The sequence below is a fragment of the Fringilla coelebs genome (assembly GCF_963513975.1).
Source record: "Fringilla coelebs genome assembly, chromosome: 1".
In the NCBI taxonomy this organism is placed as follows: domain Eukaryota; kingdom Metazoa; phylum Chordata; class Aves; order Passeriformes; family Fringillidae; genus Fringilla; species Fringilla coelebs.
Window position 1 is genome coordinate 86,007,224 of NC_140028.1, and position 27,026 is coordinate 86,034,249.

At 38.4% G+C, this 27,026-nt stretch overlaps 1 protein-coding gene across 1 annotated transcript in view; it reads right to left on the minus strand.

Moving 5' to 3' along the window:
* Nucleotides 1-27,026, minus strand: part of LYRM4 (LYR motif containing 4) — an 85,953-nt gene that overhangs the window by 36,443 nt on the left and 22,484 nt on the right. The window lies entirely within an intron of this gene.

Here is a 27,026-nt window from a genome sequence, read left to right on the forward strand (position 1 = left end):
AGAATTAAATATACCAGACTATTTCCCCAAAATTGTACTGCATTCTATGAAGGATTTTCTGCGATGTTCTGTCTTTGCATGACACCCCTCGTTCCATCCAGGGAAGCTCAGCCTGCAAAACAAGATACAAATACAGAATTCTGCGATTCATACTGCAGACTAGCTACGTTCCGTTCTCAACTCCATCAAAACAGTTTGCAGGAGAAAATGATAGAAATGTGACAACATTCAAATATTTGCACAAGAAAGAACTTGAAGATTTCCTCCATTTTCCTTCTTCCATATGTTCAACTCATTATCTCATGACACAGCATGAAAATGCCAACTGGGCTACCCTTAGCTATGACTGAAGCTTGAACACATCACATTTGCCCCAAAAAGTATAATCAGTGCGTGATCCCAGACCTGTGGGGGCACTGATACAAAATTTAAACAACAACAGATGAAGGGAGATGCAGGCACAAAGGGCAAGCTTCACCAATATACTTTTAGTGGAATAACACTGCCATGTCTTTTTGAGAAAAGAAAATGCTATGCCTGAGAATTCTTTTAAAAGCATAGATAATTACTGACTCCTGTCCCAGTTAGTATGGGTACAATCCCATTAAATGAAACTGTACTGGTTTCTCACTTTACCTAAACAGACATATCCAATTAACTTGTCATGCAGAAGCAGAACAACTGCATCAGGATGAGTTTTACCTTACCCACATTGTTCAGCAACTATCAGATTGAGTCTTTCTCTCATGCTACTTCTCTGCCTAATACCTCAGTCCTCAGAGATGCCTTTGCAGACTGAAACATGAAGTAGTTATACAGCACTGATTGGCAACGTGCTGTTAAACAAGCAGTTACATTTGTTCAGAGTGTTTTGGTTGGATTGCTCAGCTGTAATGATCCCCGTGATGTAAAAATGTGGTTCTTAAAAATCACAATTCACTGCCACAGCAGTTTTGTGATGCCAACACAATGAAGAATTTTCCATCAATTTACAATCAGAAATGATCAGAGGTTTCACTGTAGGCAACCTAAAATGCCACATCAATCTCTGAACTTGTTCCCAGTCAAATCTGAAGCATATTTTGCTTCACATTATAGCTCCATTATCAGGTGTTTTCTCAGAAATCAATGATTACTACAACTCTATCGCCAAAAGTAAAGTTGACTTAAAAAAAGCATGCATGTTTTAGTTTGGCTATGATGCATTCTAATTTTATTCATAACAAAGAAAAAAGAATGGGGTAAACCAGAAGGCTTCACTGGAAACTCCTGTTTACTTCTGGGCATACTCTACACAGCAGAACACCACTGTTACTACCTGTAGAGCAAAACTGAGAGCCAAACACAGTAGATGTAGCCCTAACAATCTGTGAAGTGAAACACAAAAGTTTTTGCAGTACCCCAAAACCAAATGCACACACAAACAATAACCAACTGCAAAAGATTAATGTATTTTTGTGGAGAAAATGACCCTACTTCTATAAGGGTCACTGGGCATATACGAGATAGTACAGCAGGTAAGGCAACATCAATACCTGTGGTGTAGTAACTGTAGGTGCCTTGCACATCTATTAAAAACTTCACCAGCTATAGCTCAGTGTCAGCAATGGTTTCGATGGATGCCTGATAACAGCAAGGAACAAGAGGCTGGTGAAGGAACCCACAGCTCTCCCCATGCTTCAAAGTATTTGCCCCCCCAAAAGTGATGCAACAGCCCGGGCATCGATAGGAATACCTGCCTGAGTGTATGTTATCTGTGTGAAAGCACAGGAGACAATAAATGCAAAAAAAAAAAAATCTCTTTTATATGCATTGTCACAAAGTCAGCAATCATTTGTCAATATGCACAGAAACAACTATATATAACCTGTGCTATCTGCCTTATTCTACATCAAAGCTTTATGAAGAGGTAGCTAACCTTGTGTACTGGAACAAACAGCTATATATGAGGAGCAATATTTTTCTTAATCCAAGACATGCAAAAATAGACTAAAAATGATCATTCAGGGAACTGCCTAATGTGAAGGAGGCACCCTTCACACCCATTTTTATAAAAACAAAAGCATTGCTGTGATTACTTTCTTCTCATAGAATGACATATACTTTTCTTTACTTTGCCTTCTATGTATTTACTTCAGAAGATGACTTTTCATTCTCAGTTAGGCCTACAACTGCTTCCTAAGTGACAAACAATGCGCTACAGGGAAAGGAGCTTTATGTTAAGACCAAAATTCTCAGCCAGCTTTGCCCTTCCCTGCTGGGCTGTATTTACAGCCACACCTTACATGAGCCTTGAGCAAGCACAAAGTGCTGATTCAGAGCTCCTCACCTGCAGTGAGACAGCCTGCTACACCCACGTTAAACAGGGGGAGGTGGCCACGTGAGATAGGGCAGGGTAGCAGCAAACCTCTCCTACAATTCTTGTTATGGCTTCGGCAATTAACTTTGCTTTAATTTAAAAGACAAGACATTAAAAAGCCAAAAGCTCTTCCCTTCCCCACAAAAAAAGACATTCAAATTATATGTAGGGTTCTCACTCACTTGAATCAACCATAATGATCCAACAAGTCCTACCCTAACTGAAATGTCATTTATACTACACACTTCATAACTGAGTGTTAACAATTACACAGCTCTATGGAAAATGTGAGCAAGGTTAAAAAAGAAGGGATGAAATTCTGACACTCCTTCCTGAGCTGAACACTGGTAAAATGCTGCAACTTCCAGGGACATTGGACTTCCGTTTCAACACCAAATTGTAAAGAAATGACTGATGATTCATGCTTCTTCATCAGCTTAAACGATTCTGGAGTGCGCATGAAGGATGCAAACAGAGGTTTCTGTGATGCAGTAAGTAAAAGTGACATAAAATGCTCTAAGTCCCTCTGGTAAAAAAGACAGGCAACAGCCACATGTACCCTCTGGAGGTAGGCATGGGAGTACAAGTGATACTGAAATAGATTTATTTTCTTAGTTGAGAGAACTATCTGAAATAACTGGCAAGTTCTCCTTTAAGAGACAACTTGTTTAAGGATGACTGAAATGTATGCTACAGGTTCTCTAATGAACAGAAGAACCATGATGGGCTTTTTAATGACTATCACATCACTTTAAACATCAAAGACTGATAATCTTTCTTTTAATAACTTGCCATACATGCATTTGCAGTGGGCAGCCTGAGGAAAGAGCTTATGTTGAGGGGGGATCTGGGAGCTTCCAGGCAATCAGCATCTCTAGAAGTTTGCTAAATAAGGCATCACCCACAGACAGCTCTGTGAAGTGGTTTGATGCCTGTGATCTCTGGACACAGAGCCAACACATCCTGTGCATGCTTGGGATATTCCCAGCAGCAGCCAGGTGACCTTGCCTTTTACAAGCATCAGAGGAAAGACTCATGCTGGGCCCCAGGGAGGAAGGGAAGAAGTCACTGTATACCACAAGTCACAACACCAAAAGGGGAACACTTTTTGAGCATTGACAGAGAAGCAAAATGAAAAAAAAAAAAAGGAGCAAACTGCTTCAGCAATTGAGCAGAGTCCAAACATCAGATACTCAGCAGAAGTGAGGAGGAGAGAACTGCTCAACTACAAGAAATGGCTAAAACCAAATAAAAATGGAAATATCAGAGTATAAAAATGAAAGCAGGAGCCCTCCTGCCTCTGAATCCTAGCTCCAGCTTAGGCTATTTAAGAGGAATTGTGATGCCCATCACAGAGGTTTTATTTTGTATGAACTACATCTATTTATTATTTTTGTTACCAACAGAACATTTTTGGGGAATATTTCCCATGGTTGATTGCACTTTTAATAGCACATATAAAAGACTAGAATGCCAAGTTTGGAAATGACCAAACCAAACCTTTAATGCAAAAAATAGTTATCCAAAATGCCCACTGCTCTGCCAACATCCTCCTACAAATAAACACATGCCACATACAACATACCAATGAGAAAGCCTCAAGCTTGGAATGAAACAACATAGATTGTAGAAGATAAATAGAAAAATATGTCCTCTTGCTTTTTTTCCTTTACCACTTGGAATGTACACACTTTCGTATTTCAGCTTTTTTTAAAATATATTGTGCAGGGGATTGGAATCCTTTAAGCATCTGTATGTGCATGTGAGGGTGTAAACACACGGTGATTTTTGGCAGCTACACAAACAAGTTGATAGGAATTTTTTTAAACTACTGAACTATTCCTCAGCTTCTACTGTTTCCATTTGTCATTCCTTAAAGTTCAATAAATCCAATAGCAAACCATTAAGCAATCCTGTATCTGTTTCAGTAAGCAACATTTGATTAATGATAAGAAGAATGGCACAGGGTGGTATTACAAAGGAGACCCATGCAGTGCAATATATTTTCTTCATTGTACTGGGAAAAAATATTGCTTTACTGAGAGCAGTACTGCCTGGCAATGGCAGACCCTGAAGTGGAAGTTCGAGGATGCCATAACTGTATTTGTGACCTGTGTGAAGGCTGCTCGGATCTGCTGTTTTTTATCTCCCCCATGTGGTTAAGCAAGTTAGTAAGTCCACCTTAGAGAAGTGGCTTCCTTCCTCTCAAGATCATCTTCCAGTCAGCCGGAAAGGCCAGCGGTGGTCTGTGAAAACTTGAAGGCTGAGCAAAAATTCATTACGGGAGTAGAAAGCACAGGAAATGCTCAGTCTCAAGAGTAACTAGTTATTCCAAATATTCCCATAAAACCCCTAAATTTACCTTTCAACTCCCTTTCCAGCACACAAATGATGGAGTTGCAACTTGAAATAGTACCTATATTTGACAGTTAATAAGTGGGTTTAATCACCTCAGTACAGATTTACTAATAATTTACAGTCCAATTTGTCTTTGTACTAGTTGACATACCTCTGATGTCAGGTGCTTGAAATATAGTTATTTCAATCTCATTGCAATTAATAGCCTCAAACCATTCAATTGCCATCTATCACTACTTTTCAAACAGCAGTGATTACAGTTACTTTCCATTTTTCTTTAATGAGTCCTGTAAATTACAGTAAATAAGCAGATAGCCTTTACCCTTTTAGTTACATGTATGTTTAAATAGTTGTGAAAAAGGTATGGAAAAAGAGGAGGAATTCCTTACTGTTATTTTAGATATGCTAAATCTGTTATAAACATGAATGCGGCTGTAGGCCAGTTTAGACAGGGTATAAAGGACTGTCCTCCACTTTGCTCTTTCCTTCAATCATTAAAGTTTACTTAATATTGATGAAAAACACTTTGTATCCCTGGAAGCTAAAAGCTTCTCTTTATTCACAGTACTATTACACCTCTGGCTGTATCATAAATTACCTATATTGTCAGGACAACATACTTAGAAACCTATTTGGAGGACCAATCCTAGATATGAGAAAAAAAATTGTTTTCAAGCCTAATAATTAATAAAAATGCTTTGCTGTTTATTTAAGTCATAAAATGTGCTCTTTATTTATGGTTGTTAAATATTACCAGGATGACTAGCAAATCTTTCAAAGTCAGTGAAAAATTTGAAATAGGGAATTTTTACTGATGCTTGTGCTTACTGCTCTCACACACTGAATTTCCCAAGAGATATCTATGCAATTTGGTGATTGATCTTCCCAAAGAAAGGTCTAGCTGGAGGCAGTTGGCTTGAGCTGGGAAAAAGCAGTCACCAAACAGGCATCTTTCTCATTATGACAGGCAAGGGTGGCATTGAAGGTGATATTAAAACACTTTTCTTGCCTTGTCAAAGATTCTCTGCAACTGGGATGAAACATGCACAGCTTTCCACAAACTGAAATTCAAGAGTACACCTTAATTTTTACTTCCACTGGGAAGAAAGAATTTTGTAGAAACAACTTAGGAATTACAAATCCTGCCTCTGGTGCAACCTTATGGATACACTGCATTTTTACACCCACAACTTTAATTTCTTATGGCAAGTGATGATTCTACAACAGCTAAGACTATGGAGTTGTTTTAGTCAAATTTCTGTTCTTACCCTGCAAAGGTTTTCAGAAAAAAATACGATGTTGGGATGTTGATTGAAATTCCAGTGTTTAACTATTCCCAAAGCTGTATTTTCTTCCATGAAGCATGAGCAAGATTCTTCCTAGATCCAGTAGGGCATGCAGTGGACATCCATAAATTAAAACACCTTTTGTTTTAAAAGAGATTTACAATACATTGGTCTTAAAAACTAATGCTAGAACAAATATGTCAAAATCTAAAAGCTGCTATGGATAGAAATCTATCCTAAATACTACTTAAATGCCACTTTCTGCATGAAAAATAATCTGTAACATATACAACAGTGGTCACATGATTACTTTCAAGAGAGAAGAAATTAAATCACAGGTTTGACATACCACGATCAAATTAAACACTGCTTTTCTGCTCTGCGTCATTTACAGACATAGAATTTACTTTTTAAACAATACTGGTATTTGGGAATTGTTTACAGAACAATAAAACTATGTAACATTATTTCTACTCCAGCTCCCTAGCCCCTTGTGTAGCTATACAATAATGTTATCCTTCGTTTGTCTCAGCCCTTGCTGTAAAGTTTCTTTGTTACTGGAGCGCAGGTACAGAACAAAACTGAAGTCCACAAGATACTACTGTTAAGAGCAGCTTTTAGTTCTGTAAGCTAAATAAGTCACTGGTGATGCATGTTGATATGGTAGTGGAAAAGGGTGTTGGCACTAGCAAACCAGGACAGCTTTGCAGTGATTTCCAGCCTATACTACCTGGCCTTCCGCCTTAAGAAAACCAGAGTTTGAACATGAGTGGTCAAACAGCACCAAAGCAAACAACCAGTGCTCTCAATGCTCAGAAGCTGAGTAACAGCTGCCCTTGTGTTTTGTCCTTTTGTGCCTCAGATACACACAGGACAGACTGACTCAGTTCTCAACCAGCTGTATGTCCCACTGTACACTCTCCAGGGGCTTCATGCCTACCACATCATGCATTGAATGTGCCATGCACAAACAGAAAGGTGGGTAAGTGGCTTTTAAATATTATTATATTGTGCTTTTCTCCTTCATCAGTTTTACAGTGTATCTGTAGAGCAACAGTGTGTAACTTAAAAGCTGTGCAATATAATAAAGAAAAATGCCACTTACCTGACTTTCCATACTTGGGTCTGCAAGAATTCAGAGTCTCACTAGTATGCTAAATATCAAGATGTCATAGGACACCAAAGAGTCAATCTTTTGACAACGAAGAATGTCATGTAACCTAAAAAAAGATTACTGAGGGTATTTGCTTCTCTAAAGGAAAAGCAGACTATATTAACTTCACTCTTAAGCCAATCATTTAGGCTTGTGTTCCAATGAAACAGAAAGCGTTTCTGCCACTTTCAGTCACTCTACATACCATTTCTATATTCCTTCAAAAAAGAGCCACTAATTTTCCTAAATGTTTTTTTAACATGTGATTTCTCTGTTGATAAATAAAGATACCTCCAATACATACACCACTGCCTAAATCTATTTAAACCATATTAGGGGCAGAAACTTAGAGGAATTTCATAGCCAGACACAGAAAATTACTGTCAACAACCAAAATAATTTTTTCTAAAACTACAGAAAATTTGCTGCAGCTTTAAAACACTGTTTAAGTGTTCAATGAAGCTCAAATAGTAAGAATAAAAAGCCCCTGGATTTAAAGAATGCTCCAGTCCTGCAGGTGTCTTGACACAGCATTAAATAAAATTAATGAGAGCATGACTCATAAAGGGCAGCCCAGAAAGAAACTCCCCAAACCCAAAACTACAACAAAACCCACCCCAAACCCACAAACAACCCAGCTCCAGCAAAAGCAGAAAAAAGAGAAAAACTATCAATTTCCAGAAGAATTAATTGCAATGTGCCATCAATAAAATTTAAACATCAAATTTTGCTTACAAAATATCATTTTCTCCTTACATACACACAGTACAAAGAGATATACTGACAAACTGATATATAAAATAACAGCAAACAATTTAAGATCCTCTAAATGAAATGAAAACTAAATTGGTGGGAAAAAGTTAGGTTCAATTTGCTGCAGAGACATAATATACTTTGCTTGTACTCAATAACCAGCTAGACAGATGCCTAATGCCCAATCGTACATCCTTTGAAAAGGTGAACAGAAACCTCAGGAACAGAACATTGTATGGAGGCAAAATTCAGGCCCCTTCTTACTGAGGTCAACTGAAAACCATCTTTACATGTGAGATCAACTGGAGAATGAATAACATTTCCAGCCTGACACTATCTGTGCAGTGGCAATTGTAAGATACTGTTCATTCTTCTAACAGTATGGTTCACAATGCTTTAATTTCCTTACTTACAATATATCAAATGAACTTTGAATCCAAATTTCTGCAAACTAAAACTCTGAAGCAAAGCTGAAAATCCAAAAGGCATTTTCTAACTGAAAAATATATTCACGGCACCCCACACCAAAAAGCATTTTCATATTAAGTGAGCAGTAAAACAACTTTGTTATATGTGCGACTGAAGAATTACCTGCTTTAAAAAAGGGAGAATTCAAGACAAGTAAAGGTAAAAAGCAAAAATTATTTTCTATGTGACTGAAGTATGTGGCAGAACCAGAATTAAGAGGTCATTTAAAAAATTTTTGTCTTGACTATCTCAACCTTTTCAAGTTTCTTGGATATCCAAAAAGAATAAGCATAAATATGCACTGCTTTCTCACTCAGCTACAGGGCAAAGGGATTATACTATTTTATCCTTGCTAAGTTTCATTAATGCTTCTTAAATGTTTTCTTTTATCTCAGGACAGACCTTTGTTCTGGTCTCATGTTCTTCTAGCCATGTTCTGCTCTCCATGCAGCCTCTTGTTTCACTACATGGTGACTACCATTTAGTGTAAGTTACTGCAAAAGAGTCTATATTTGCTCTGAAGTTGTGTCACAGAAGCACTGCCCTTACGTGTGGGTTTCAAGCTTCCAAATGAAAAGACTATGCCAGCAAGTATTTGTACCATGAGTAAAAAACCCTCAATTGTTTATTAAGAGAAACGTTATAACAACACCTCCTTGTGCCTTCTAGTTAAAGACAGCTTAGAAAGAAATGTGTTCCCTTGAGAAAGGGCTCTGCAGCAAACACATAACTCTCCCTTACAATGCTTTTGAAAATTCTGGGGAGAAGAATGCATGACATGCCTTAGCCATTGTTTTCTAAAAGACTTCTGATGAAAAGAAAGTTTGAGTTTAGCTAATGGTTAATGCAATCAAATACTAGCACTAATAATTCATCAAGATACCAAACCCACAAAATACTGAAAACAATCAAATCCCCCTAAATACACGTTTTCGATAGAAAAAGCATCTGAATCTTCCACAATATCCCTACAAAAATCATGGCCTCAACTAAACACAGTAGGACTATCACATAGTTTGGAGTTATGGTTCTAGGTCTCAAGGAAGCTGCAAGGTAGAACTGTAATGAGGGGGAATTTCCTTCATTCCTCTGGTGTGGTCCCTGTGGGAACAAGAAGTTCATCACACAGGGAGTCAAGAAAGGACACTCCACGTGCAAAATACCATGTGGTACTGACATCCTCTTCATCCTTCTCACATCCTTCTCAGAATCTCATGCTTGAGCCCTGGGATACAGAGACAATCACTGGCTCTAACTGTGGAGTAACAACTTGCTCTTTATTCCCTCCAGAGAAGTGCTGGAGACAGCAGATGTGGGACCATGTGAGGAGTGCAGCCTTCTGCAGGGCAGGGAAGCAGGAAAACTGCTGAGGTGGAGGGAGCAGCCCCCTGAATCGTGTAGTCACTGCCCTGCACTTTTGGTATCATTCACTATCCCAGGCAGTTGGAATTGCTTTGCTGCCTGTCTTGTACCTCCTTCCAGTAGATAACTGGAAGCATCTAGCATTTTATTTGCATTAGCAACAAATGGCAGAAACAAGCCAAAATACACGTGTTGACATCTACAGCACAAGAGGACAGTCTGCTAACAAGAACAGACTAAGTATTTCTAGAAATCACAAGTTTAGTGCATTGTTGTACTTGCTATGATAGCAAAGAAATGCTTAATTCTAAATATATAGCAACACACTCCAAACAAATATTTTAAAAGTGGTATTTCCATTCCTGCCTCCCAAAATTGCCTGTTGCTTTCACAAGCAGCTGAACAACTGTTGTCATCTTATTGTGAAGCTCCCATACCTTCTTGGTGATTTCTCATGGGCAGCTCCTCACAGCACTGACTCCTTCTTCTCCCCAGCACAACCAAAAAACTCCTACTTCCTCCTCAATCACCTAACCCACTGTTTTATAGCACTCATCCTCATTGGACACAGCTGTGGCCTGTTAAGGGCAGCCTGTTCCTAATCTTTGGCAATTAGTACAGCTGCAACTCCTCAGAGGCAAGATTACCTTCTGCATTATCGTTATTTTCTTACATTCTATCCCCTCACAAACAACAATAATGGCTTTTAAAACAGGCTAATACCTCCAAAGTCTGAATCACATCTAAAACTCACTTAAAAATGAAAAAAACCCCCATGTTTCTGAAAGTGGCCTAGTATATCAACACAGCACAGACTCTTATTAAGGGTGTGATTTTTATCTCTGGACACTGGAAACAGCATTTCATCATCATTTGGATCACAGTCTCCTGAATGTGATAATAGAAAAAAAGGAAAACTAATGCAAGAAATGTCATGAGCTCCTTCTCTTCTTCTTGGTTTTTTGGCACTTGCTATGTTACTTGATCCAAAACCAATACAAATGTGACCCAGAGACATAGACTGGCAGAACAGCCACTTGGATCAGAGCAGACATGGTTTCCTATTTCAGGAATTACAGTCCTGCCTCTTACAGAAATCTTCTTTTGACCCTAAGTTACTCTTCTAGCTTTTTTTTTTTTTTTAATTTTTTAAAACATGGATTGAAGAAAAATAAGGATCAAGATTAAGGTTTGAAATCACCTGGAGCCGGCTAAGCACATACATAGAGCACCTGAAAGAAAGGAGAGCACAGCATCTGAGTAAGGACAGACGACTCATAGCCATTAAAGACAAGAGAAGAATTGCAAGATCAACTCCAGTGGAGATAAAATCTCTGTATGCAGTCTTCTTCATTATGAGGATTGAGTACACAAAAAAATATGTGAATATTTACAGCTTTATTTGCTTTTCACCTTCCACTGATGCCAGGATTAACAGTCATGCCATGATACCAAACATAGAAGTCCAGTGATGCAGGACTTGACAGCCTGCCTTATCTGTTCAAATCCCTAGCATCTCCAAATCAGGAACACATGCAATTGCTTCTTTTAATGTAGAAACATTTCCAAAACATATACTGCTTAAATGGACCTCAGTAACATAGAATTTCCATTTCCCTCCTCAATGTGATTTCTACCAACTGTCCTGCTTATCCAACACTATAAAAAAATAAGACAAACAGAAATCTGAAATGCCTCTATTTTCACCCCAATCAAATGGCACTGAAAGATTCCTTGTGTTGAATCATGATATGAAGTTGTCAGTTCTTTAAAAAATTTTACATGGGACTGGGAAGTATTTAATGGTTTTTACTACCAAAGTGTTCTGACAGCTGTGAATACCAGTCTTTAGAGACAGAGTAGTAAAGAGAGGAACATTTATAAATAATGTAATAATATCACAGGTTAAAATTCAAGACAAAATATCAAATCTAGTCAAGTCCTACTTTCTGAGCAAGGGAGATGAAACTTTCTATTATTTACCACAATAAGAGACATTCTGCCTAGAAATTTTTAAAAACCACTGATTTTAAAAAATCCCAGATATTTGCTGCAGTGATTTTTTTTTAATCACTGAATTCATATCCCATATCCCACATTGTGCATTTTGAGGTATGATTTTAATAGTGAGGGTAAAATTGGTATATGGAATTGGAATTTTTTGCAAGAGTGGCAGTATTTTAAAATGTTATATCTAGGCTGATAAGTGTTAAATACACGCCATTTGGCATCTGAAAGTGGACTGATTCACAAATGTTATTGCAATTGATACAGCACTTCAGAAGTCCTGGGATAATGGTTACTCATACATGTAAATTGCCAAGAACTGGGAAGGATGATAGGTTTTACTTTTGCTGCTTTATCAAAATCCTTCAAAGCAAGTTACCACTTCTTCACAGTTGAGATCTACGGGAAAACTAAGGGAAAGTCTCTCTCAACCACAGGAGCTTTTATCTAAAGAACTCAAGCCCAATTATTAATTTAGTAAAAAAAAAAATCATGCTACCCAAAGGGCTATTTGACTATTCACTCCTGTTGTACAGTTAAAACATGAAGTATTATAAATCAAACCTGGACTTTGGAAGACTTCATGTCTCTATGACTAAAAGTCAAGTTTGCAAAACAAATTCCAGATCCTACCATCATGTGATGTAGACTCTGATCTTTTCAAAGCACAGTCTAACTACCAATTACAGTAGAAACTCTCACACACAAACGCTTCATTATTTAATTTACAAAGCAAAAGTCTGATCATGTCTCACAACAATTCACAGCAGTGTTAACCTATCTCAGAAACTGCAAGCTCTAACCACAGCAGGCTTCAGAATCAAGCTTTTTGAAGTATTTCAGGTCAGTGACATCATTCCAGCTCAGGACCATTCTGCTTTCAAGTAGCTGCATTGCATCTCTAGTGCTGGAAATTAAGTTTCCTCTGGAAGCAGAAGGATATATAAACTAAAATGTGTATGTCCTACATAAAAAGCAATGGACACTTATTGATCAGGAATGATCTCCTGTCACATGCCTGCATGGTAGCTGGGAGAGATTCCACATACTGCAGAAGTGATGGTTTTTCTCACTTAGTTCATCAAACATGCTGGCACTGTGCTATACATCCTACCAGCACCATATGATTCATGGCTGAGAGTAGACATCAAGAGCAGTTAAAAAAACCCAGAACAAACAATGAGCAATAACTAAGCAGGTGAAATGTTATGGCTGAAGATCTTAATCTGTTGTTTTTAATTACTGAACCAGACTTAGCACAGGTATGCAACGCTAGGCAATATCAAAACCGTCTACGTTCTGATCAATTCTGCTTGCCATGGAGCTTGAAGGTCAGGAGAATACAGCTGCCTGCATTTCAGATCTGGAAGTACCTTTGTAAAACACCTTTTGTTGCTCCTAATTTCCAATCAATCTCATGTGGGCAAGAGGACATATCCTACTGAACATATGTTAGCTGACTACGTTCATAAGCAGAGGAATATCCACACCAGTAATCTTCTTCTCTGCCGAGACCAGTTTCTTTAGCGGCAATGAATGCCACAGGCACTGGGCAGTAAATGCTGGCATGTGGCCAGAGGCACACACACGTGTCTTGTGCATGACACTTCAGGTAAGAAATTCTGGGCCTCAGGGAAAGACAGTGCAAGAAGATGATGGACCAGGAGGGTGGAGATGGAGAAATCTGAAGCCAGCTAAGGTGTTGGAAACCAAATAGGAATGGTTGGTCCAGACTGGGCCTTTGAAACAGCAAAGGCCTGAGCTACCAGTTACATTGAGGAACATTAACTTTTACTTTGTGCCCACAGTCAACAAAAGCTTATCTAGCCCCATACCTAAAAGACCGGCCCATTGTGGCCCCGTCATGTGAGCCAGTTGCAGAGTTCTAAGATACCTCTTCATTTGTTAGAAAAGGACCAGCTATGATACACACAACTGCACCACTACAGACAGAAAGCTGACATTTTAGACAGACTGTCTGATTTTGAAAAGGAGGATGTTGCATCTGGAAACTCATGCAGAATTGCCCTGAGTCTCTCACAGTCACATTTCAGGGAGAACCATGATCACAGCATTTTGCTGGGCATTATTTACCTCCAACACAGAAGTAACAGGTCTAGCAGTAGCATGATAAGCATAAATTTGCACTCATACAAGAAACAAACAACACTCTTCTGAAAGCTGCAAAAGATGTGTAGGACCCAAACTACAACTGCCTCACTATGGTGAGCTGTGATTTGTCATTTTTTAAGATAAAACACAGTATAATGGGTATTCAAGTGTTTCTCCCTATGTTTAAGGGAAACTCATTTAGCCGTACATCTATTCCACAATCCTAAAACCACTAAGCCAAAATGAACCAAGCATTGCATGTTTAGAACTACCAGTCTTTAAGAACTGAAGAGGCTGAATTTAAAGTATATTGGGATGAAAACTAAGGAAAGGAAATACAAGCCTCCAACCATTCTGCAGTAAGACAGGCTATAATTTTATTCCCTTTGTTGAAGAGAATCAGGAAAGCATCACTATAAAAATGTGTTACAATGAGGAAGAAATGGCATTTAAAACAGTTTCACTTCCTACTTAGGGCAGACCTGAGAGCAGGAGGAGCAAGCGTGGAGGAAGGAGAGTGCTTGAAGAAAAGAATAAAAGCACAGTAGCTGGTACTTCTCTGCTATAACATTATCAGCCTGCTGAGAGCAATTACAATAGCACAGACAGCACTTGCTTTATTGTGACCTTACTGAATTAAATCTGAGGAAAAAAACCTCTGAGATTCAGCAGGGAATTTATTAGAAAATTTTATTGCCAACTTAAATTTGATCCAAAGGCCTCAATATTAAAGGTCATATTCATTACTATACTGTGGGAAACCTTGGATCTCTCTGTTCCTATGTTCCACCCTTCCTCAATTTTGTTTTCTTTCGTAAGAGTAGGTCAGGTTCTCCTCTCAGCTTCACAGCATTCTGTATTAGAGGTACAAGACTGCTATTTACATTTTAAAAAGCCTTAGCCAGCAAGTCAAATAAAGAACTTTTTTTTTTTAAAAAAAGGTGAAAAGCAAAAAACCAAAATCAAGCAGCACTGATAAAACTAATAAGCTATGCAGATGGATTTAACTACCTTACACGGATATAAAAAAACTATGACCTGATCTAAACCAAATTATCTGTCGCTACTTCCAGATCAACTGTCCTCCTGTCAGGGGGCCAGGTATGAACTGACTACTGACTTGCATATAACAGCATAAGTTGTGTAGTGTTTTCAAAAAACAAATTTTTAAGTGTAGACTGTTATAAACATTTGAAATTAGAAGTACCATCACTAATTCTGATTAGCTGAGCTTCACTGCTCTAGTGGAAGGTGTCCCTGACCATGGCAGGGGGCTTGGATTGGAACAAGATGGTCTTTAAGGTCCTGCCAAACCCAAACCATTCTGTTATTCTATGAAAGGCTCCATGTTTGGAGCCATATGGTTACTTGCTTACTGGGTACTTCTTAAGCCCCATCACTACTCTACCCAAGGCTTTCAGTTTTACAACAGGAGATGCGTATGCTAAGCCCCTGTGAAAAATATAAAATACAATGAGAAACTCCACAGTGCTCTTCAGCTTCCCCAAAGAAAGATTTCCAGCATGAAGTTACTCTCCTTTTAGCTGAAGATATAGGAAAGAATAGAATCACAGATGGCCTGTACTTTATCAAAAGATGAAAAAGACCACAAGTTCTACTTTTACACTATATTGATCTTATTCAAATATGAAACTGTAATAGAAGGAAAAAGAACATGTTCTTGAATCCTTAAATAATTTTGTAGCTTTCATTCTTGTGACTTCCAGAGTACCTTGAGCTCTCAATCACCCATATTAGTCAGCATAAATGTGTGAACCCAAGTCCAGATACTTGCTTTCAATCTGTTCAGCTACCCTTTGAATGAAAGAATTCTCCTCTCTTCAGCCTATGAGAATATACATTATGGATATTAATTACACTTCTTACTTTCTCAGTAGCCCGCTGTATACACTCAATGTAGGATGTTTGAGAAATGGAAGAAGGTTGAAACACAAGTTTCCTGTACCAGGCCCACTTTTATTTGAAAACACATCCCACCTGATGACCTGGTAGCAAATATTTCAGTCTTCCTCCAAAGTACCAGAAAACCTGACAACTGAACTAGTTTTACTTCAGGCTATGAGGGCATTAAATATATTTGTGGAGAACAGTGAATAAAAATAATTTTTTTCCTAATTCCATTCATACAAGATGCTATGTTCTTCATGCTAACAGCCTGTGGCAAGGTTTTGGTGGAGGAGAGACTACAGGAACAGCTTCTTTAAGAAAGTACCAGAAGCTTCCCACAGCGTCTGAGTGAGCCAATGCCAGCTGGCTCCAAGAGAGACGTGCCACTGGTCAAGGTCAGCAGCAGCCCCTGGGATATTTAAGCAGGAAAAAAAGAAAACCTTCACAATTGCATTCAGGAGAGAGGAATGAGAGTATGTGAGATGAACAGCTCTGCAGACACCCAAGTCAGTGTAGAAGGAGGGACAGGAAGTGCTACAGGTGCTGGAGCCGACACTCCCTTGCAGCCTGGGGTGTAGACCATGGTGATGCAGCTGTGCCCTTGAGCCCAGGGAGGTCCATGGTGGAGCAGAGATCCTCCTGCAGCCTGTGGAGGACCCCACACTGGAGCAGGTGGATGCCTGAAGGAGGCTGGGACCCCATGGGAAGCAGGCTCCTGTCAGGACCTCTGGACTGGTGGAGAGGAGAAGGTTTGCTGGCAGGATTTGTGATCTTGTGAGGAACACAAGCTGGAGCAGTCTGTTCCTGATAGACTGCCCCCCATGGGAATGACTCACACTGGAGAAGTTAATAAAAGACTGTCTCCTGCAGGAGGGACCTCATGGTGACGCAGGGGAAGAGTGTAAGGAGTCCCCTTTGAGGAGAAGGGAGCAGCAGAGATGATGTGTGATGAACTGACTACAGCCTGCATTTCCCAGCCTTGGCACAGAGGAGATAGAGAAAATTGGGAGTAATTTTAAGCCTCAGAAGAAGGGGGGAGTGGAACTAAGCCATTTTTAAGACTTAGTTTAATTTTTCATTACCCTTCTCTGATTTGATTGGTAATAAATTATACTAATTTCTCCAATATGAGTCTGGTTTGTCAATGAGAATAACTGGTCAGTGATCTCTCCCTGGCTTATCTTAACCCATGAGCCTTTCATTGTATTTTCTCTCCCCTGTCTAGCGGAGGAGACAGAGCAGCTGTCCAGGGTGTCCAGTCAAGGTCAACCAACCACACAGCCACACTAAATTTAGTTTCTTGCACATCTCAAGAACCTTAGTAGCTTTGAAACCAAAAGCACAAATAGAATTTGAATGCTGCTGAAAGGCTGCAATTTCTTAAAGACTTGTGCTCGTTCACACATTCATATACTGATCCAAGTTTACCTTTCTAGACATGGATGCGAATGACCTCTAGCTCAGAAACTGTGCAGCACTGTCTGGGCTGACATGGCAGACCAGCTGCACTCCAGGATGTCTGCTTTTGAACCTAAAAATCACATATTCACACAAGCAACCTACTGCAAAGCCCTCTACATGGCATGTGAATGTACTTAATCTGCCACGCTAAAGAAAGTGCCAATGGATTTCTCTCGTGAATTGCTTTGCTCTTCAAAAGAGATTGATTACACACACTTGCTTTAAATGCAACTGGATTTGGTAACTACTATAATTTTGTTTAATAGCTGTTTCTTATCAGTCCTGTCTCATTCAAAACAAGGAGGGAGAAGTTTCATTTACAACATGACATTTGCAAGAAGTCAACAAAATGGCTGCTAGTCTAAACTGGAATATTTAATACTTAGTCTTTTCAAATAAAACCCAGCCTTGATGTTCCTGGTGTTCACAGTGGTTTTCACTTGCCTAGAAAACAGCATGATCTTCTTTCTTCACTGCCCATTAGGCAAGGTTTATAGTTCTTATACTGTCTTGGATGTAGCCTACAAAACATGGTAAGACTGACACAATGTGGTCAGTATCCTGCCAGCTTTCTGTCTGTACAGATTTCCTTCTTCAGAATACTGTTTCCTTAAAGGAGACAGAGAACAGAGCGAGGCAGATGATGAAGGTATATGTTTTAAGACTTGGATATCATGCCTTAATTCCTGCTGTAAGCATATTTTGTGAACGTGCACAAAACATTTGTTTCCCTGGGCACCCAAGTCTTTAAACATACGCTCATATTTAAACAGAGCTAGCCTCCTTCATTTCCACCTCAGTATCTTAAGGACATTGGTGAAATGCACCATCAAAATCAGCTTGATCTCCTACAGCTCACTGCTACTTCTGCAGAGGAGCAGTAGAACTGGTAATTCTTTCTGTCCTCTGTCTTGCCTCAACAGCTGAGAGAATGGAAAAAGTCACAGCCCTGACAATTCCTTGGGGATGACACAACAAATGTATGAGCACTGTCATAGTCACAAAATTATTAGTAATAAAACAAGCAGTTTGAAAAGACTTACTCCCATTTTCTTCCCATAAAGCATATCCTACCTGTGGTAAAGGTATGCTACTGTCAACGGGCCAGTTCTGCAGTATTATTTGACAGCATGACTTTGCATACCAATTTTTTTCTGCTCTTTCCTCATGAGTATACATAGATCATTTTAAAAGCAATTTACAACATGTCAAAGTGCTTAAGGAGACTCTTAAAAATCTAACGTACGAAGTTAACCATTGGTATGATTTATTATTGAAGTTCCACAGTTATAACTTGACAATTAAGAAATATTGATAAATGTAAACACATTATTGATGTCAATTAAAAAGCACAAGATTGATTAACCTCCCAGAGGTATACTGGCATGAGCAGTTAGAGAGTAATCACTCCCACTAAGTATTCACTACTGACAAATGTGCATAGAAATTAGACTTCTGTGAGACAAGAAATATTTTCATTTAAAGTAAAGATAATTTGAACACAGAACCAAAGTACTGGGTCAACAACAAAATCAAGAGAATTATAAACAAGAGCTGTATTAATGTGAAAGGCTACGTGATTAGGTCACATAATGTTCTCTTTAACCACACACTTGGGTGAAAATATGGTTAAGAATAATCAAAGCTATTGCTCAGCAAGTCAATTATGCTCACTGAAGAAAAACTATGAATGTATTATTTAGCCACTACACTGCAATATTCATAACTGCCCTGATGGGGGACAGGACCTTTTTTTTTGCAACATAAACAGCAGATTTTTCTTTTAAACTATGCATTTATGCATTTTCTACTGGTGACAAAACTGCAAAGGTGAGTTCAAAACTCTGCTTAGTAATGCTTCACTTCCTGCCAAGCCAACAGCCAAGGAAGGACATTCAGGCAGCACATACCTCAGAGGGGAAACACGTATCTGACATACTCCAGAAAGCATAACAACAGGAATCAGTCAAACTGTGATTTAACTGTGACTGGAAGAGTTTGAGCTCCTTCTTTCTTCTTCTTTTTACTTGCTTTCAGAATTAATGTACTGGCATAATGCCTGTCACGAAGATGAAGGGCACTGCAGCTGTAGCTCTTAATGGCCAAAAAAAACCCAGGCTCACCTCAGAAAGCCCAAAGCTGAAGACAGCAGCAATGCACCAAGTACCAAGGAGACTGCGTAAACACTAATTAAACTTCACTCTACACTCTTGTCTTGAAAACAGCTTTCCCTGCCTAAACTTCCAAGGGCCTGATCAGACATGCTGCTATTAGAGTCTAGCAACTTTCTTCCCTAAGCTTGGCCTTCATCACAACTTCATGGATCAAACACATTTCCCTCAAATACAAGCAGCTTAAAACAGAGACACTAGACAGAATCTGAATTACTGCAAAAAAGACAAAACTGTAAAATAACACATCAATGATAAGGCTTTTTTGCTTGAAAGAGCTTTTATGTGAAGGCCACATATATGTTTATTGTCAAAATAAAAGTAGATCACTGTGAATTTACCTGGCTGCAAATTCAGGCAAATGGTATTGTTGATAGGGACCATGTTTGGTCTATGATAACCCACAGGGGTATTCAGTGGATGCCCAAAAGATTACAATATACGGAGACATACCAGACACAAAAGCACATGAAGAGGGTTGTTTCTTTTTTGAGTAACTGTTTTTTTCAGTTTTGTAAAATGACAGTTAATGCTGGTGGACTGTATAAACAGCTGTCATTTTGACAAGCAATTTTAAAGTAAGAAAGCAAGCGTCACCTTTAAAACTGGAAAAGTGAAAAAGTTTTAGTGACAACCAACAGAAGCATGAAGATAATACAATGGGCAAATACGAATCAGTCATGAAACCAAGATTCTTGGAGCAAATAAGGCAAATGGAGGTCCTTAAAGACTGCCCTCTTCTTGAGAATGAAAAAAAGAATAAATTCTTTAGACTCAAAGAACCATCTGTGAAAGAAACAAAAAAAAGGCATCCGATTTAGAGTGGCAGGGGAAAATTTTAAAACATATTTTCAGTGTGCTGTGGGGAGAAGCAATGTTCATCCGAAAGGCCAGAAAAGAAAGCAAGTAGCTTCAGGAGGAGCCTCTTCCCTCTGTAAGCTGGAAATGGAAAAACTCTGGCATTTTCCTCTGTAAAAGGAAAAACTGAAATTGTAATATGCTGAGAGACTGATGACTGAGCATGGGGTTGGGGGATAAATGTCATTAAAAAACCCATTTTATCATAGCTATGGGACCAGGTGACTTGTCAGACAGCAAGAGTACCAATACCAACATTGTCATCCTGAATTACAGACTGCAGTTCAAGGGCAGCAGAGCAGAACCTCCTGGGGATCAGAGGCACCAGACAAATGTGCCAAAGCTCCTCCTGGAGGGAAGTGTGCCTGCTCAGTTGCAGTGACAAAATCTGACAGTGTCTCCTTCCAATGAGCAGTACAAAATCAGGATGGAAAGTTTTCACACCAAGAAAAAAAGAAATAAAACTACAACAGATTAAAAAGCAACCAACAAACAATGAGAGATCAAGAGATCACTGTTTCAATAACAGCACTTTTGTCTCTCTCCCTTTTTTAGAAGTCCTCAAAACAGGAGTCCTTCTAATTTCCTCAAGGTCTAGCTGTACTTAAAACTGGTTTGCCCCTGAGAAAGGACTCTCATGAGAAACCAATATTCTGATGTGAATATAAGTCACAATACATACACAAGGCTTTTACAAGGTCATACAATTCATAAATAACACACAAGGTTGCCATACTTCTCCTTTTCCTACTCAGTAAAAAAAGAGAATGCCCACAAATGTTCTGCTCTGCAGCAGACATCACACAGCAAGGAAGACAAGAAGTTGCTCAAAGGTTAATACATTTCAATGCAAGAAACTCAGTTTTCAAACCATCCCTTAATGGGCACCACTGCAAACCAGACTGACAGGCATCAAAGCAAGATCACACGGTCAGATTAGAAACACAGCAGAAGTCATTTGCTCTGTGATCAGAACTAAAGCACTTATTTCTACTTCCCCTCTCTTGACAGTATTTTTTATTTGAACTAAGACACACACACACTTGCAGTTACCTCATTTGGAAAAGCCTCCTTGAAGTTTTGTTGCAGCAGCCACCCCTAAGAACCATATTCACTTACACCCCGGGCTGAAACCCTTGAGACACCAAACACAGCAAAGCAGAAAGCACAAAGGGGCAAATGGCAGAGGGACACATCTGCCTGAAAATGTGATCCTTCCTTGCTTCTGATGCTTTCTTCAGCACAGAATGGTTAATGCTCCTAACTGTTTCAAGGAGCTACTGATAGCCAGGCTGATAAAACTTACTCTTTTCCATGTGGAAGTTTACACTCAGCATTTGCTTTATTGGATGTGACACATTGCCACACCGAGTTGCTCACGAGAAAGTAAGTCCTTCTCCTGTCCTTCAGACAGCCCTCATCTGTGCAGAACACCAGGTGCTCACAGCTCTGGATGTATTATATAACTGCTGTTACTATTTATGATAAGGCCCCAACCTCACTGGATTAGCCATTAAATACATGCAACAAAAATAATGACAGTTCTTTATGACAGATAATTACAGTATTTTAAATGCATTGGCCAACACTCAGCAGTCTTTATTTTTAGGAAAGGTTACTGCATACATCTAATGCTGTGTTTTACCCTAAGCTCTTACATCAGAAAGACAAAGCCTCATTCTACCTCTGAATCGCCTCTGCTGGCAGCCTAAAGGTTATTTTCAATGCAGAGTCTACTTTGGAATTTAATACTGCAGACAGAACCTGCCACTTGTAGTTTAGTCAGCAAAATGAACAGCAGCAAATCACTTGTGAAAACACAATCTTGTTCTCCATCAGGAGAGTTAAATGAAAGCCTAAGGAGTAACACTGCTCTGGAGACTCACACAGGTGTAACCTGGAGAGCCATGCCACCTGAAGACGAGTAAAATGTCTATTACACTTCCTGCACCTTCAGATGCCAGAAATTAAGCTGAAATGACAGTTCTGGGCTTTTGGCATCTGTTCCAATGTTGCACATCTCCAAAGCTAGCCTACATGCCAAGATGAAAAAGGTATTTGGAAAAGCTGGCCAAAGCAGCATCACTGCTAACATGTGAAAGAACAAGTTCTGATTCAGCTGGGTTTCTGTTTAAATTTACCAACCCTTTTTCAAAGTCATTCCTACGACACCTTTTTCATTGCTCCTCCTCCTCCTTTTCAACCCCCAAAACCTTATGGATATTTACTCTCCTACTGAAATACAAAATCAGTATAGCTTTGAATTTACTATTTCCAAATTTCAATTTGAAGCTTTCTTTTGTTTACTTAAAGACAGGCATTATCCATCCTATGTTTGACATTCCTTCACCTGCATCTGTGTCTCTTTCTAAGTCAAGAGCTCTGAATTTTAATATATGTTAAGATTTCCATTGTCTTCCTTAATCATATGCTTCCTGGTAGGTTACTCTTATTAGGTATTTGAAGTTTTCAAACCACTCGTGAAGTAAAGGCAACATGAACATAACAAACGGATTTAAATTACGCCAAGGAAAAGACCTAAAAATATCACCCCAAAGAGCTTTGAAATTTTAAAAAAATTAAAATGAAAACCACCAACAAAGGAAAATGCTCCCAGTAGCTTCTCAACCCCGAGTCAGCTGATTTGAATTCAGTTTGTGGCTTTGCCACAAGCTTCCAGCACAATTTTGGTAATTGCAGGTAAGGAACCAAACAAGTGAGAACTCATGTGGTAAAGCAATTAAAAACTGACTACCAGTACTGCAACAGGCTATGAGCAAGAAAAATGCAAGAGGCTCATGCCAAACATTTTCTATGTTCTAGCTGCCAATCCAAGGATTTAGAAGTGTATAGGTAGTTCATAGATATCGTGCAGTGACTTGATAAAACTGTTTTACCAGAATATTTCTCCATTGTTTGATTATGCCACTCACACCCACTCTTTTACTGTGAATGAAGCATTTGAAAACTTGACTGTGTCTGCACTTGCTTTAAGTATAGCTAAATGGCCAGAGAGGTAAGAAAGATTCTCTGTGTGTAATGTCAGCTCTATCCTGGCTGGAAAATGATGTTCAACTATAATAAATAAAAATACATGGCATGAGTGAAAGCCCCAGCAAACTTCCAAGGGCAATCCTCTTATCTAAGAACCGTGCTGAATTTTATACTAGAAAAATCTGTATTTTTGTAGAGAAATGGGTATTTGCCATTTTGAAGCCGGGAAACAAAAAAGACAAAATTCAAAGAGCTTCTAAAGAAAAGCAGCAAAATAATCTGTAATTTTAGAACTTCCTTGCAGTGCCAAGCCTGATAAGAATGAACCATATTAGAACTCCAACAGAATTGTCTGCCAGCAGGAAGACATGACTTGCCAATACTGTACACATTCCTGAACAGTAGTGTGGTGCTGCCCCTTGTGTTCAATGGCTTCTCCAGCTACTCTTTCCCCTCGGCCTCAGAACTGCTGCCAATGTAATGAAACACATTACACTGCATTTTGCAACTTTCTTACATACTCATAAAATTTTGACATAAATACAACCTGTAGCCCAAAACTAATACTAACAAGAGTTTTCAAAATGAATGTTCTTCTGCAAAGGGCATCCAGCCTACAAGTGCTCTGCAGTATAAACACAACTTGTTCAGATACCCAGAATATTTATTATTATTAAAGTTTGGTAAGTTCCTTCAGACAGTCAATTCCAATGTCACAAAGTCACAACTGTGTGAATTGGTACCAGTCCTCCAAATACTCAACAAAATGCATTCAGTCCAGAAGTACATACACCTTGACAATTACTAATATAGGAATATTTACTGCTCAAAGGCTGAGCAGTCAATTCAAACCAGGTGCAGTAAACTAGGGTAGTACTTCTACCTTTCATTTTTTATAGCAACTATAATTGAAGTTTCTTGTCTTTATGGCTAATATTTATTAAACATGATTTAATATTTATGTTATTTTGATTAACAGAAAGTTTCCTTAAGGATTTATGGTCATTAATTCATAATAATATGAGTGCTGTATTAGTACACTGATTCAGTTTAATTTCCACTTCCATTCAAGTGTTACTCAAATTCAAAATATTGCCAAGATAAGATAGTGCTAATGAACACCTCAAGAAGGCACAGTACTTGGCTATACACAGGTGCACTGGCAATTTGGCTTGCTGAAAAATAAAAGATCCAGAAGATTTGTTCTTATTTTGCGCAAGTTTCAGCACAAGACCATACTAAGAATTTTGTGTGGAAAAACGTCAGAAGATGAGACCAAAATCTTACACTAAGTATGATGTGGGCTTTTATGAAGGCATAGTCATGAAGCATTTCATGAAGAGAAATGGAGCTAAAGTTACTACAAGCAATGCATAGTTCAAGGATTAGAATGTACTTTGCAACATGGTGCAAACATGAAAAACGCTGCAAGTACTCAGTATTTATCATTATCAGTGGAACCTTTCTAAATGAGGTTTCATGCATCAACACCACATTCCTTCATGAAGGGAACCTTAAGAGAGGTCAAGTCTAAGGAAAAACAGCTCAGACCCAAAAGAAAAGTTTCTTTGTTCCCTTAAAAAACACTGATGACCACCCAGCTGTAAAGGAGGCAGATTCATAAGTCCTGACTGTCTGAACACCCAAGGTGCATCTCTTGTCTCCCTGACCAAAGTTTGTGCAAACCAGGATTCTCATCAGTTTGGATTATTTAAAGAGACAAACAAAAGGTGTTTGAAATATTAAAACCCTTTTATTGAGTAGTACTGTAGTTGTGTGTTGTTAAAACCAGTAAAATTTGTAACAAAGGCTCAGATCTGCCAAGAAAAACAGAATAATCCTTCTTAGCTGGACAACAAGACGACTGGCATTTTCCAGCTACAATATAAAACTGAGGAGAAAGCACTACAGAAGAATGAGATATCCTGTGAGGGAAAACAAGGCTTTTATCAGAGCACACACATCTACTACTGCTTTTGAACTTCGCTGTTAGGTTTTCAGTTCAAAACCCGAGAGACAGAATGGCATAAAGAAAACTTCAAAACACTTAATATTAGCCAGTCTTCAAAGTGGCTTTCATAAATCTTAAATTTCAGCAGCAGCAGTACATTTCAGTGCAAATTCCCCTACCACTAACATACTAACATTACTAATAGCAATAGAAACTCACAAATGAAATCATATTAGCATAGCTGGGAAATGGCTGCTATGACAATCCTCAAACACCTTCCAGAGTTCACCTCAAAACTTTTTAAAACTTATTTCACACTTATTTGTGACAATGCATTTCTCACAACACCCTTCTCTACAGGAAAGGCAAAACAACTACTGTGTAAACAACAAAATTTTGTTGTTTATGCAGTAAACACACACCCACAAAAATATCTGCCAACAGTGTTGAAAATGAGTTGTTCCTTCCGTTAGCCAGGCTATAATAAAATCAAACCAAATAATAAGCAGAGGAGGTCTAAGCTGGAGATTAATGTTCCTCCATGCTTTTCAGCATTATAAAGCTACTTGTATAACACTCCAGCAAACTGTAGAGTGACTGACATGAACAAAATGACAGTAATCTGTCACTACTTCACATTTCCCACTAGGCTGATTCAAACAGTTATTTATGAACCTTACACTTCAATGGTCACTTTGATGACTAAACCATAAATTAGAATGCAAAGTGAATATAAATTTGATTTTAGAGTAACAACAAATTGTCAGCAAAGAGGGATATTATTTAATTTCTACTGACACACTAGAAAAAAGTCAGCAATGCCAAGATGAACCACATCCTAATAAACCCCAAACTTCGCAAAAAATTGTATGCTAGATCTCATGTTTGCTTCAGTGCTTCTGCATTTAAAAATAAAAGCACTTTATATTATGCTTGGTTAGTTTTAAATATAAAGCCTTAATAATATCAGATGACTTCATTACTTAGGTCTTCAATTAAACAAAGAGGGAGAATGAACTTTTACTACAGAGCATGATGAAATTTGACACCAAATAAATATTAATATGAACTTAGATGCTCAGGTTTTTAATAGTCCTGATGAAAAACTTTTAAGACAGTGTTGCTATTTTTACAACATTTATCTCTTGCTTTACAGATGGGAGTGAGATGACACCAAAACATAACAGAAGTTCTGCAAAGCAAAAGAGGTTGCAATTTTTTAGGGAAAAAAAAAATTTAATACCCAAACAATCAACTCTTGCAGGGATGCATGTAAAAAAATTATCTTGATAAAATAATTTTCTTCTATCTGATTATTTCTTGTTAAAAAGTTCCATTGCCTATTATGTTACTGTATAATAACATTTATTATCCATTACTCTTGAAAACATGTAAGAGAAACTCTTCCAAAAGTGAATGCAGTGTGATTGTACTTTCTCTGGAAAATGTCTAGAAGTGCAACATTAAAGAGATATTTCAACATAAGTTTCACTGTCTTAGGAGTGTTAAAAATGGAAAGTTGTGTGTCTTTAATATTCCTTGCTTTTCAAGTATGTTTTCCCTGAAATTCTTATACGGAATGATAGCAATCCGATTTAAAACCAACTTCAGCAATTTGGCTTTTAATGTTGGAGAAGGCCCTTAAATAGCTGACGTTTGAAACAAACATGCAAAACCATCCAGGCTTAGGATCTACAGAAACAAGATAATCTGAGTTTATACAGGACTTAGAGAAGAAAGAGTTTTATTTTAAAATCTGTCCCAGACCTATTAGGACTCAGATCAGTAGAATCATGTTTTGCTGGGAAAAAAAGCTGGAAAGCTT